The sequence below is a fragment of the Agelaius phoeniceus genome, chromosome 8 (assembly GCF_051311805.1).
Source record: "Agelaius phoeniceus isolate bAgePho1 chromosome 8, bAgePho1.hap1, whole genome shotgun sequence".
NCBI classification, from domain to species: Eukaryota; Metazoa; Chordata; class Aves; order Passeriformes; family Icteridae; genus Agelaius; species Agelaius phoeniceus.
This window is the reverse complement of record NC_135272.1, coordinates 27,374,364-27,387,406: the sequence shown is the minus strand read 5'-3', so window position 1 is coordinate 27,387,406 and position 13,043 is coordinate 27,374,364. Positions and strand designations below refer to the sequence as shown.

The 13,043-nt window shown below is 40.6% G+C and overlaps 1 protein-coding gene across 19 annotated transcripts in view; it reads right to left on the bottom strand.

Annotated features, from left to right (window-relative positions):
- PTPRF (protein tyrosine phosphatase receptor type F) overlaps positions 1 to 13,043 on the bottom strand; it is a 374,973-nt gene that overhangs the window by 177,100 nt on the left and 184,830 nt on the right. The gene's annotated exons all lie outside the window — the stretch shown is intronic.

Here is a 13,043-nt window from a genome sequence, read left to right as displayed (position 1 = left end):
ATTAATGAGGCAACGTCCAACTTACAACATCTGAATAAAAGAGAGTACAAAGTCATCTGAACACAAGAAATTTGAAAAAAATACCCTGAGTCAGTGAGGCAAGTTCCCTCATACTGCTTATCACAAAATCCCTCCTGAACTTTCATCTTTTGTCTAGTCTGACCCCGTACACTGAATCACCTGGACAAAAAGGGTTCCTGGAGTCTTCCAGATGTGTACTCAGCTGCCACAGGAATGAGTAAAACCATATGCTCAACCTGCAAGATGGAAGGAGTCCTGGAAGATGCCAATTGAAAGGGCTCACAGTATTCAATGCTGTGCCAGACAAGGTAAAGCTACTCCACAGTGCTGCCAAGCCCTGTTTCTACCACATGAGGACACATAATTTTGCTGTTGCAAACAACATAGGTTAAATCACAACTAAATATAACAGCACTTTTCAGCATGAAGACACAAGCATGGATGCAAAGAGAGAAATTAAATCCAGAGTCCCTTCTAATACTAATAACAACAAGCCACTGTCCCTTCTAGTACAAAGACTGCAGGTCATAAATTTTATCAGACATTAACATTGTCTTTTTTTACAGACCACACAGTGAGGCTGGGAAACATCTTGCTATATGCAATATTATAAGCACACCAGAAGTTAAAGTTCAAAGCATAACTAGATTCTTCTTTCATTAGTTTGACTAAACCCACTGCCTTTAGTTCAAAAATGCCTGAAGTACACATTGGTAGAGGCCAAAGAAGCATGTACTTGAAGGAATTGTCACTCCAAGCATGGTCCTTGCAGACTTCTCTGGCACTCATAATTGACTCCTGGCCAAAAAAAAAAAAAAAAAGTAAAAAAGTGGGATAGACCAACTTTCAGTTTCAATCATTGCAGGTGTTTCTTATGGAAGCAAATTACAGTGCGAATTGCAATGTATGTACTTCTAGAAAAGCACAAAAACAGCACAGAGAATTTCAAGATGATCTAAAAAGGAAGCCAGGTGCTAGAAAATAAGCCAAACAACAGGGGCTTAATGAGCTCAAATGTTCAGCCTGTTGAAGAGGGTTTATAGAAGCCTATGTGGAAAAAGGGATCTCAGAGACACAGGGCAGAGAAGAGGTTTTACAATCTCAGGAAGAGACAAATGGCTTGGATTGGAGTCAAGATTATACAGTTTCAGCAATGGAATTATATATAAATGATTGGAGCAAACTGACCAGTTAGTGCTGGACTTACAGTTGCTTAGCGCTTTTTTTGGATGGTATAGTATATAATTTCTTAAAGACATCCTTTAATCTGCCTTTAAGAAATGGCTGCATGGCTGAACCAAAGAGGATGTGAGTAAGAGATAGCAGACACGGACCCTCTTACCCCAGAGCCTGTGATAAACTGCAGTGGCCACAGAGCCACGTACACAGGCTGGTACGTGCTTGAACAGATGCAGTCTGCCCTCCCTGGGCACTCCCTGAAAGGCCTGAAGCAGGAGGAGTCTTATGGGCTTGGCTGCACTGGAAAGTGGTGTTAGAGACAGAATGTAACCACAAGAAAATGCATTAACTACACAACACAGCCATAACCTTACTATGATTTAATAGTGGGTATAGCTTGCCTCATCAATGCAAAGCCACATTCCATTAGACAGACAAATCCAGATTTCTGCTTTTATCAAATGCAAGTTGCTAATAAGGGCCAGTCTAATACTGGTTTGAATTAGGGGAAGAGGCTAGGGGTAGGTTTAACAATTAAGACATTTTTTGTCTTATTTTGTAAGTCAATACACTGAAAGTTTCTGAGGTCTTCTCAAAAGCCAACACCACCTCACACAAACTTCAAAAATTAAAATTCAGAATCGTGGGAAGTAAGTAAACCCGAGTTTGACATATTCCCCATGATTCGGTGCACAAAATAACCCCAAATGCTGCAAGCAAACACCAGGAGAAAGGAGGTGACACTGAAAAAAGTGGCAGCCTGCAAAGGGACAGACATCAACTCGCATTCTGCAAGGCCAGGGTTGCTGGGAAAATCAAATCCAGCTATCTGAAATATGGAGAGAAGCCACAAAAAAAGTACAAGGAGAACCAAAAGACTTTCCCTCTGCCAACCACAACAAATGGCTCAGTAATACAAAATGTCAGTTGGCACTTGAAGCACAGTGGATGGCCAGAGAGAAAGTGCATTTTTAAATCATTAACACATTGGGAACACACAGATGTGCAGTTCAGCTACATCTGTGCATTGTAATTTCTACAGTAGTCACAACTTAATGAATCATCAATTGTGACAAGATCAATGAACCGAACTGCACAACAAACTAAAGCTAGTAAATTCATGCCTGGGGCAAGAGCTAAAGGTTTATTTTATTATTTTTTTTTAGTACTTCTATAATTTTTAGTGTCTAATTAGTAAAAACATGAATCCTCCAGAACCCTTTTATTCCTTCCTCCCTTTTGAAAGTCCTACTGCAAAGGATAAAGATTTCATTCATGTTTGCTAAATTCAAGTCTGGATACTACTCATCTGATCAGCAGTTTCTCCTCAGGACCAGGAACACATGGCAGCAGAAGTTACAATGCTGGGATGTGCACTACATGCCAATCAGGGGGACTCTGATTGAGCCTACCACCTCTAGGCAAAACAACTGCTGCTTTTTCCACAAGGCCAGATTACTCCTGCAGGCAAAGCATCAGCTAAGAGTCTCTGCAATGCTACTTTTTGAAGGGACAAATGCACGTCCAAGTCAAGCAACCAAATAATTTATTTGCAAAGAACACACATTGAGTTTCCCCCTGGCCTCAATCCATTCAACAACTTCAATGCTGAGTTTGTTGATGACATGCATAATCCAGATAGGTTCCACATCAGTGATATTCTTACAGAAAATCTATGTTCCAAATTAACCAGGAGACAGGTAACAGCACCCCATCTTCTTACAAAGCAAGGTCCATGCAAGAGAAGGCTCTCCCTGCTGACCTCCTCACTCTTCCAGGTAAACCATTTTAATCTCTACCATATGTAGGCTTTCAGTGCATTAATACCTGCCAGGGGTTCAGCTGGACTCTTGTTTCCCTTCCAGACAGGCTCCAGGGAACAAGCAGCTCTGCTCAGCTTGGCTTGTTTGTCACACATTCAGAGTGGAGCTCCATCTGGAAGGCAATTCCATGAATTGTAGCACTGCTGGCATGCACTACTCTCCCTCCTAGGACTCAAAGTGCAGGAGATACAGGCTCTCTTTAGAAGGCTGATTCTGTTCCAGCTCCTGACCTTCTTTATACTGGATGCCTTGTCACCTTGGACTGTGCATTCCCCAATTCATTACCTTCCCCTGCAGCAGCTTTTGTTAGTACCACCCCGTGTGCAGCTTATGCATTTTTCATCACTATATTTATCATTTCTGTTCTCTCTCCAAGGACTTTCTCCTCACTGGGACCAATTGTGGAAATGTCTAAACCAAAGAGATACAGAAAAATAAATTCCAATATTGCCTTGCTTGTAAACAAAACATCATTTTGGAGCTGTAGTACCAAAAAGCAAGGCTCTGTGTTTTTATGGTCTCCAACAGGTTAATATTTCCAACACCTTTCCAGTAGTATCAAAGTTATAATATCATAACACCAGTTCTACTGCCTGTAGCACTTTGTGCAGCCAGTTTTACTTAAAGCATTCTACATCCTGTGCTGACAGGCACTTTTACCACAACGAAATTTTCCCCAGCTCCCCCTTGGAACAGCAACACAACAGTGAACATTCGTGCACTACAGCTGGAAGAAGTTATAGCTCTGATTGCTATTTAGACTTCTCCACTCAACTCTAACACCCAAGAACCTGGAAAGGTTTCATCTATGCTGGACCCTTGTGATAAAAGGATTGAAGGAACAGAGCACAGGATTAGCACGACAGATGAATACATTGCAGTGTTTTCCCATTGCAACATCCAACCTACCTCATCAAGGCACCAGATAATCTTGAAAAGACAGATCTTATTATACCTCACACCTGCTGGTTTCCTTAGGATAAAGGATTTGAAAGAGCTATTCCAGAGCTCTGGGCAGAAAGAATCTGAGCAGGTGGGAGTGCCAGAAAGAGTCACTTACTTTATTATCCAACTGAAATAACCACAAGAATAAACAGCTGTTAGAAAAGTCTATGGGGAAGGTGATATTTCACTACTACAAAACTGGGCTTCTAAGACAGCATGTACAATGCATATATTTTCGGTTATCATGCTTGATACCAAACATACTTTAGTCACTAGCAGCTCAAGTTAAAATTAAAAACAAATGTTCACAATAATTACTTCTTGCATCCAAAATTAGGGCAAATTATTCCTTTTGCTCATTAACTGGGCACTGCATTTTAATAAGCATCACAATTATAGAGCCTTGCTGACATCATACTGTATATAAACAACACAAGACCAACAAGAGATCATAAAGATAACTACTTATGGCACTTGCGAATAAGCATCATACACAGAAACCAGCTGTTGGAATGATCAATATTACAGGTCTTCAGTGCAAAACCTGCTTTGTTTTGCATCCCAGACTAAGACCAAAAGGCAGGCATCAGCAGCAGTTATGTGATTTTCCTTTTTCTACAGGGGAGAAATTTAAAATACTTGTTGAATGTTCTCTTCCACAGGTATAGTAAGAAACACATGTACTCCCTACATGAACATGCTCTCTTCTGAACAGCTGTTGTTGCTACAGATTTATTAGCATGCACTTATATTCCACTTTCACACTTTTCTGGCTTACGTTTTAAAATGATTTTTCCAAGAATGACTTAATTTGGGCTATGACTTTATTTTTTCAGTGAGAGGAAGAAGATAAGACACTGAACCTTAGACGGTTGGATGGAGCCTTCCTTGCACGCAGAGTATTTGCTTTTGTAGCAGTAAGCACTGCATTCTCCACAGTCACAGTTATCACATTCTGTACTCTCCAATCTGTGTTTTACATTTAAGAACTTACTCTCCAGTTTTATCAAGGGGATATATTCTCCCACTTTCACACAAGAAGGTACACAAGATCACCATCCAAAGTGATCTTCTGTAAGCCATGGCATGCCAGTAAATGACAACGGGTCACTAAGCTGTGGGCAGTCTCTTGGTAATGAGCATTTACAAAAGATAATTGTGCAAAAATAGTTAGTGCCTCAGAAAGGCTTTCCAGACACCTCGCTCTTGCCCTTCCATTTTTTCCTTGGAAGCAAAGCAGGTAATCCACGTGGCATTATCAAGCAGCATTTCCGATTAATTTCCAGTAGTTAAGCAATGAGTTACTACTTCTTACAGAAGGCTATTCCACAACCTAACAGACTTCAAAGACTCCAGAAATGCACACCAGCAACAAACTTTATTAGTCAGCAGGAGACAGCAGCAGGACTGAGATACCAGCCACAGAGAGCACATCTGCCAATAACAGGTTGCCACAGATGCTCTCAGAACAAGGCATCTTGAAAGAGATTCAGCCATAAGAAAGGTCTTTTGAAACATCTGATGATAAAGACCTCTTATTTTAGTTTCCAATGGTCACCAGTAGATGTTGAATCTGACAAGAAATGTGTGTGGGTTATTCTGACAAGGTTTACAGTGACACAAATTATCTAAAGGAATTAAGTTCTTGTTTTCCTGCTCTAAATGAATTAAATAAATTTCCATTAAATGCCTTTTACAATGAGTAAATGATTAATTTATAATTATGGGGTTTCAGGTCTTTTTTTTCTTCTCTGAAAGACTTTTAGAACGCTGCATACACAGTTCATTAATAAAAGTATTTTCTTCTGGCTGCCAGTCCTCCAAAATAATTTTATCATCTGAGAGCCACCAGGTCCATCCTCAGACTAGTTATTACCAAATAAACATTTGGAGAGCCAAATCAGGGCTCACTGTCACCTAATCAACTCCACTCTCTTGTTAGCTATTTTTTATTAGTCGTGCAATATTGGTCCCTATCAACAAGTTCCTCAAACATCAGTTTTGAAATGATGAGATTCATTAGCAGCCTTTGCACAAAAGGTGGGGCTTAAATTGACAGTGCTGTGGAGATGCTGTAAATAAAGATGACAGCCAAAAAAATCAAGTCAGAAGAGCCAAATCACCTTAAGTGACAGCAATAGTATGAAAGATAAGAAATAATTAGAATTTTTGCTGTAAGGCTGGCACATATTGCTTGGAAACATGGAGGGGAGGAGAGGGGAGGGGAATTAGATAAATGGAGAGAAGTTATGCTAGCCAGTGACCAACTGAATCTAAAATGCAGCTATGATCCTAGAGTCCATTCAAATGTCTATCTCCAAAATTCATCAATTCATCAGTGCTTTTGAAAAGGCCTTTGCAAGACTCCTTGTGTGCACATCCCTAGTAAAGCATGTTCAGAAAAGTCCCTGAAATCAAATAGGAACAGGTGCAGAATAGGAGAAAGCACTGAGGCCAGGAAAATCAAAAAAGAAGACTGTCTCCCATGAAACTCAGGCAGAATTTTACAGCAAGGGGAGGCTTAGATGGCCCCTTCTGGCTAACTAGGACCTAAACACTCATTTTCCCAACAAAATAATCTGCTTCAAGATTTACAATATTTTAATTATACCCATGTTATTTTTGCCTTTTCTTCCTCCATAATACCTAGCACAAGAACTTTACAGGACACCCACCTTCTCCTTGGCAGCCTTCACTTTGCTGCTCCATTCTCCTGCCATTTTCAGACCACCACTCTTTTTAGCCTAGGCCGGTCCCATGTTTCCTCCCCCTGCTTTTACTGCCTATTGACATCATCAAAATCCCAGTGCTGTCAAAGCTTTCCAGACACGGTTGTGGCCCTGGCAGGGCCAGGGCACATGGGAATGCCAGCCCTTCTGCAGGGACATGAACGGCAGCGCTGGTGGTTGCTGCCTCCCAGCTGGGGCCGATGATCTGTTCCAACAGAGAGTCAAAACAGATTAGCTTAAACCACAGACAATTTAATCTAACCTGTCTGATTTCAAACTGGAACAGAGAAGCAGAAGCAGTCATCTGGCCATCCCTGGCCTCAGCTGGGAGATGGCAACCCACAGGGACACCTCTCCAGCAAGACAGAAACCTGCCTGCATGAGCACATCCCTGCCAGAGAGTTCAACTAATCTGCTTGTGCCTCATTTACCTATTGGAATAGGCTGAAGGTTTTGACAGCAGAGCAGCACTAGAACAGCCTGACACACTTTTCATGACAATCTTCCAGGAAGCTCTAAGGTAACACAGAGTGAGAAGCAACTTGTCTCAACACCCTGAGCCCAAGAAAAAAGAGAAAATAATGCCCAAGACTCAATTATTCATTTTCCTAACAGACAGAAGATATCAGTGGGTTGCCACAAGGCTCTGAATAAACATGCACATTTCTGAATATCTTCACGAGGGACTTCAAAAATGGAGCAAATAAAATGGAGACAACTACTACTGGCAACAGAATTTCTTAGCTGAACATCATTTCCAGTACCAAAGTCAGAACTTACAAACTGTTAAATAAACTTGGAATAAATAAATTATGTGAGACAAGAAGCGCTCAGAAGTGTTTTACAGGATATAACCACACAATTACAACTTCAAGCTACTTGGCAATATAAACCCTGTGTTACAGCTTTTGCAGAATATACTCCTATTCTTACTTGTTTGACACTTAAAGTTCACTTGTTTTTATCTGGAAAGTCCTTCCCAAATCACAGGTGCTGCTTTTGGGCATTGCAATACCACAGAAACTTGCTGCTAAGAACGTGACAACATCCCATCCCATTACAGATGTCATCTCATAGGACCTCATTTGAGAGGTAATATGCAGAAACAGCCATTTGCTGCAAAAGAAAAACGTTCTCAAGATTGAGAGGTCAGTACCTATTCAGACACAAGGTTTTATGGGAGTGCACAGCTCCAAAGGGTTCAGCTTGGCATTAACAATGTGATATTTCATATAAAACTTTTCAAAGGTTGTATTTCTTGCTTCATAAACTTGTGGAATGAACCTGGATGTTAACCTTAGAGCATGGCAGTCTTCTGAGGGAACTTGCTATCATGGATACATTACACGGTTATGTGCCATTAGTTAATCATTTAAACAGAGATAAGAAATGGAAATTATGGCATTTGGGTCTGATACGTTCTAAAGATCTGCTGACTCTCCTGTTTGAAGGAGAGACCAACAACAGTTAAAACTTTTCTTCATCTGAGAAAATTACTTCTTTGTCTTTCACTCACATCAAAGAAAGTCTTTCTTGTTAAATATTATAAAAATAAACTATTTTTATAGTTTAGTGGGACTAATGTTACTGAATCCAACCTTTAACAGCAAATAAATGTAATATGCACAGAACCAGGAGTTCCACACCTGGATTAAAATGATAGGTGCTCTACAGATACCAAAACCTAAGTAGCTGAAACACTTTCTCAGATACCATGGCAGTCTAGGTTTTGGCAGCATGGCACGTAATAGTGATACAAGTAATACATTTTCTTGGTCTAATTGAAACTGATCACAAACTCTCCTCAATCTTCTGTATGTCGTGAGACTAAGAGACCACCTCTTTCCCCTTGGAGGATCCTTCTAGCCACACTGGTCAGTGCCAGGGAAATAACTGGAGTTGCTAGCACGATAACAGGGCTCCTGAATTGACCCAACCAATACTGGGCAACCTGCTGTCAAGCAGCACAATGCACCCTTTCCTTGAACACTACTTAGGCCTCAAAAGCACAAGTCCACATGAGCTCCGATTTAGATTCTTTTAGGTGACAACCTGAACTTTGCAGTGAGGCCACCAAGAGTAGTTGGCTTAATGTTTCTCTTTTTAACAAGCACGGGACATGCCAAGACCCAATGAAAAGCAGACTCAGACTTCTTCATTTCTCTGTGCATCACCGCGTGTTGGGACACTTCCCTAAGCAGGGAAGCACGAGGAGTCTCACTGTGCTGGAGCTCTTGGCAAAGCCAAGATGCAGAGATCCATGAACTGCCTGCCTCCTGCAGGAAGTGCAATTGGGATTGCCTGTGTAGAGAGCTAAGAACAGGAGTAGGACTTCTGCAGTAGGATCACTGCAGGCTTTCTTCCCAGGGAGAGACCAAAGGATGTTGGAACAGTTAATTAACATTAAACATGTAGAAGAAAGACCTGTCCTCTCTTGACCAGAGACATGAAGAGAATAGTACCAATCCCAGGAGCAGCAGAGCACAGGGAGCTTTAATTCATTTACACAGTCATGCAAACAGATTCAATTTCCACTCTGTAATTGTTTCGATTTTACAACAAATTGCAAGAAATTCTTCCTGGCAAAAAGATGCAAAAGCAACGAAGCCAAAGTACAGTGATCCAACTGATCCTTTTGTAACTAACCAAACACAAAGAAGGATTAAACATAGCTAACTTCTGTTTACTATTCCAATGACAAAAATCACTTTTAGATGGATGTTTACAAAAAGGGCATATTGGTTCAGGCCTTCCGAGATCTAGCTCTCTGCAGAAATCATTTGTAACAGTCAAATGTTTACCATTTACAGCATTTCAAACAGGGTAACCCCAGGAACTGGAATGCAGCTGGCAGATGGTGAAAGAAATAAGGCTCATGACATGGTTCAGTAAACAGCAAATTATGTTATGCTAGAAGTGCTTGCCACCCCAGGACAACTGCTGCACTTAGAAACTTTCTAGGTGTGCTAGTTTTGGCTGGGATAGACTTGATTTTCTTTGTAGTAGCTTGTATTGGGCTGTGTTTTGGATTTGTGCTGAGCACAATGCTGATACCATGAAGATGTTTCTGTTCACAGTAAAACACCAGGGCTGCAGTGAAACGCTCCTAAACTTCCTCAACTTCTGTCAGCACAAAGCCAGACAGCAAAACTTAACTTTCCAGGTTACCTTGAGACCGAAACCCACTGAGGAAGTGCAAGAACTTCCTCAGTTCTTCTGTCTGTCCTCTTTAGCAGGAGCTGCTCTCCTGTGGAGCCCAGCAGCACTCTCCAGGCAAATAACTACATGCCACATGATTAGGAGTCTGGGATAGAGGCATAGGGGATTTGCATAGATCTAGAATGGAAATTGGAGATGGTATTTTCATTTAACCTACTTAATAACAAAGGGAAATGAAACTGAATATATTTAGTGTCACTTGAATATGACTGTATGCTCCGGATTACAAGGGAGTGAAAAAAAGACTGCTTGTAAAGCATTAAAGGACCAGTTGCAATTAACTGGTTTTCCAGTTCTGGAAATCAAAACTGAATGTCCCATTTGGAAAGCCCCAGGAGAAGGGACTGATAACATACTTTGTATTTGAGCTACCTTTTTCTCCCAAAGAATCAATATATTTCTCCCTGCCCCTTGAAGACCTTTTTTTCCACTGCTTTTCCCTATCTTCCCATTGGGTGGAAACTGCTGGAAAACAGACTGAAGGCATCCTTTGATGAACAGGCACCCAGACACAAACACTGTTGCCATCACCTTTCCCAAGAGAGCTGCAATGCAGAGCATACAAGCAGTCTCATGGAAGGACATCATGGACTTCTGCAGTCCTGCCATCAGCTTGTTGCTACGTTCTTGCACGCTGGCATCCTTTCTACTTATATTTCATATAACCTCCCTATTTAAAATGTTCTGTAATTCTCAAAATTACCACTGAATAATATATTTATTAATTTGTTAGTGCCACTAACTGTCCCTGAGGCTTTTCTTGAGAATGTGTGTCAGCTTATTGATTCTAGCCTTCCCCCTCCCTGAACTGCTTTCCTCCTCTGCCAAGCAGAAACATAGTTCTGTGCTGCTTCAGGTCATAATTGGAAAAAAGATAGAAATGTTCAATATGACTCATACATAATTCAGCTTATCAGCTACCCAGGAGAAATGAGAAGAGAAGGTCTACGCATGTCTATTTCTTCTACTATCAACAGGAGAAATAATTTCCAGTTACACAAAGTATACATAGTTTGGTCACAACAGGATCTGCAGTTAGAAGGGAAAAATGAGAGACATGGAAGCAAAGAATAAAAGGGCAGTAGGGAACCAAATTGTTAAAAGAGATTCACTTATGTGAGAATTCCTGATTCCCCAGGAAGACTGGACTCATGCTTCTCTCTTAATACTCAGAATGAAGCAAGTTGGAAATTAGAAAGGATAACCTGCTTCTGATCTGTAAAACATCGCAGAAATCTAAATAAAATAAGCTCCAGCTTAGTTAGCTACAAAGACATCTAGTAAGGAGCCTGCTAAACCCTAACTGTGACTTCTGGATTTAATGTTAAGGCCTATGTTCTAAAGGCAAATTGCGAGAAGGAGCATTAAAACTTATTGTTATAAAGGATTTTTAATGTAAAAATCAATACATGCTGTGTATTTAGCAGCATGTAACCACGAGGACGCCTATGATAAGCTTTGTCATGCACCAGGGACGACTGCATTAGTCAAATTCTTGAAAGGAAGTGCAGAATGCCTGTATCATTCAAACTGCCATCTGAGACCAATTACGGAAATTATTTTAACCCCAAAAGCAGAGGGAAAAATCCAGTCCTAGTTGATAGTCTGGAGAGTGCCAAGGGTTCCACATGAAATGTGTAATTTTCAAATACCTCTACAAAATTAATGTTAGAAAAGTGATGGTGTAACAGAGAATTTGTGCACTTAACACTATTTTTTGAAGCCACTGAGAGTAAACAAGCACAATCAGGGCAACATCTCCTTCACCAAAGTGTAAGCAAAGGAATATTAATAGTAACTTTAAAAAAAATCATATTCAGAAAATGCAGAAACATTATAATCTCTATCAGACAACGCAGAAAAATAAGATGACGTGACTGGAAAATTACAGAGCTGTCTGTAGAAAAGTCTCGTAAAAGGAAAATGTAAAACACAGTTTCTTAAATACAAATACATCATAACAGAACCCATCTTCTTTATTAGTTAAGCCAACAAAAAAGGCACATGTAGTTCTTCATCCTCACAGTCAAGCTCACAACTCTATATGCAAGAGCACATACAAATTGTTAGGCAGCAAATGTTTCTTAATTTTGCCCATTACAAGAGTGCCCAGCAAGGGGTCGATACTCTTCAGTTTGAGTGGAAAACACAGCCCCCCCAGCCTGCAGATCGTTTTTGACCTGATGGGATCATGTTCAACTATCATTACTCCCAATTAAACGAATTTTCCAAACAGAAAAGCAGGCTCAGTGCTTGACTGCTACTGACTTTTGCTTCTGCAGCTGTTAAATTGTGTGCCTGCATGTCTTTTCCTGTCTGTGGTATTTCCTAACATTCCCTATTTATGTGGTGGTCTGCAAGCTTTACCTCATCAGGAAATCAGCAGGAGCACCATGGAGCTAAGAAATACTGTTGTGCTCCTTGATGCAAGGCATGTCTCTGTGGGCCTTTGAACACTTAACACAGAGCAAATAAATTATTAGCGTGTGTGTGCATGTGCATACATATCCAAGATACATAAAGGCAACTACAACCAAAGGGAACAGGAATGTGCAAGGAAGAGTGGTATTCAAGCATGCAGTATCACAAAATTCCAGTTGCAGGAAGCATTTAAATGCAGATCCGCACATAAACTGCTGAAAGAGCTCCACTGAGCTTTGTGCACTCACATGCACTGCTGCATAGGCAAGAAGTAACAAAAAGAATGTGATTTTTGTCCCCCAATAATTTTCAAGTCTATAGCACTTGTTACCCTATTCTTAATAATACTATTACTGGAGAGCAAGCTGATCTTTAAGATGCCCCACCTCCAGAAACAAGATACACAATCACATCAGGTATTGAATGATTTCTATGATTCCCATCACCACGGTGCCTGAGCACATTACAGTTGTTTAATGTATTCTTTGTCACAGAGCAGAAAGGAAAATATGATTACCTCTATGCTATAAATGGGGATGGGAGAACAAGGAACAATAGGCAACTTGTCATGTGTGGCTGGCACACTCACCACTGGGATAACCACTCTCCTCTGATTCAAAATCCTACAGCAATAAACACTTTCCAGTCTGGTTTTTTCATTACTTAGAAGTTTCTACATCAATCTATAAACCACAAGCAATTTGCC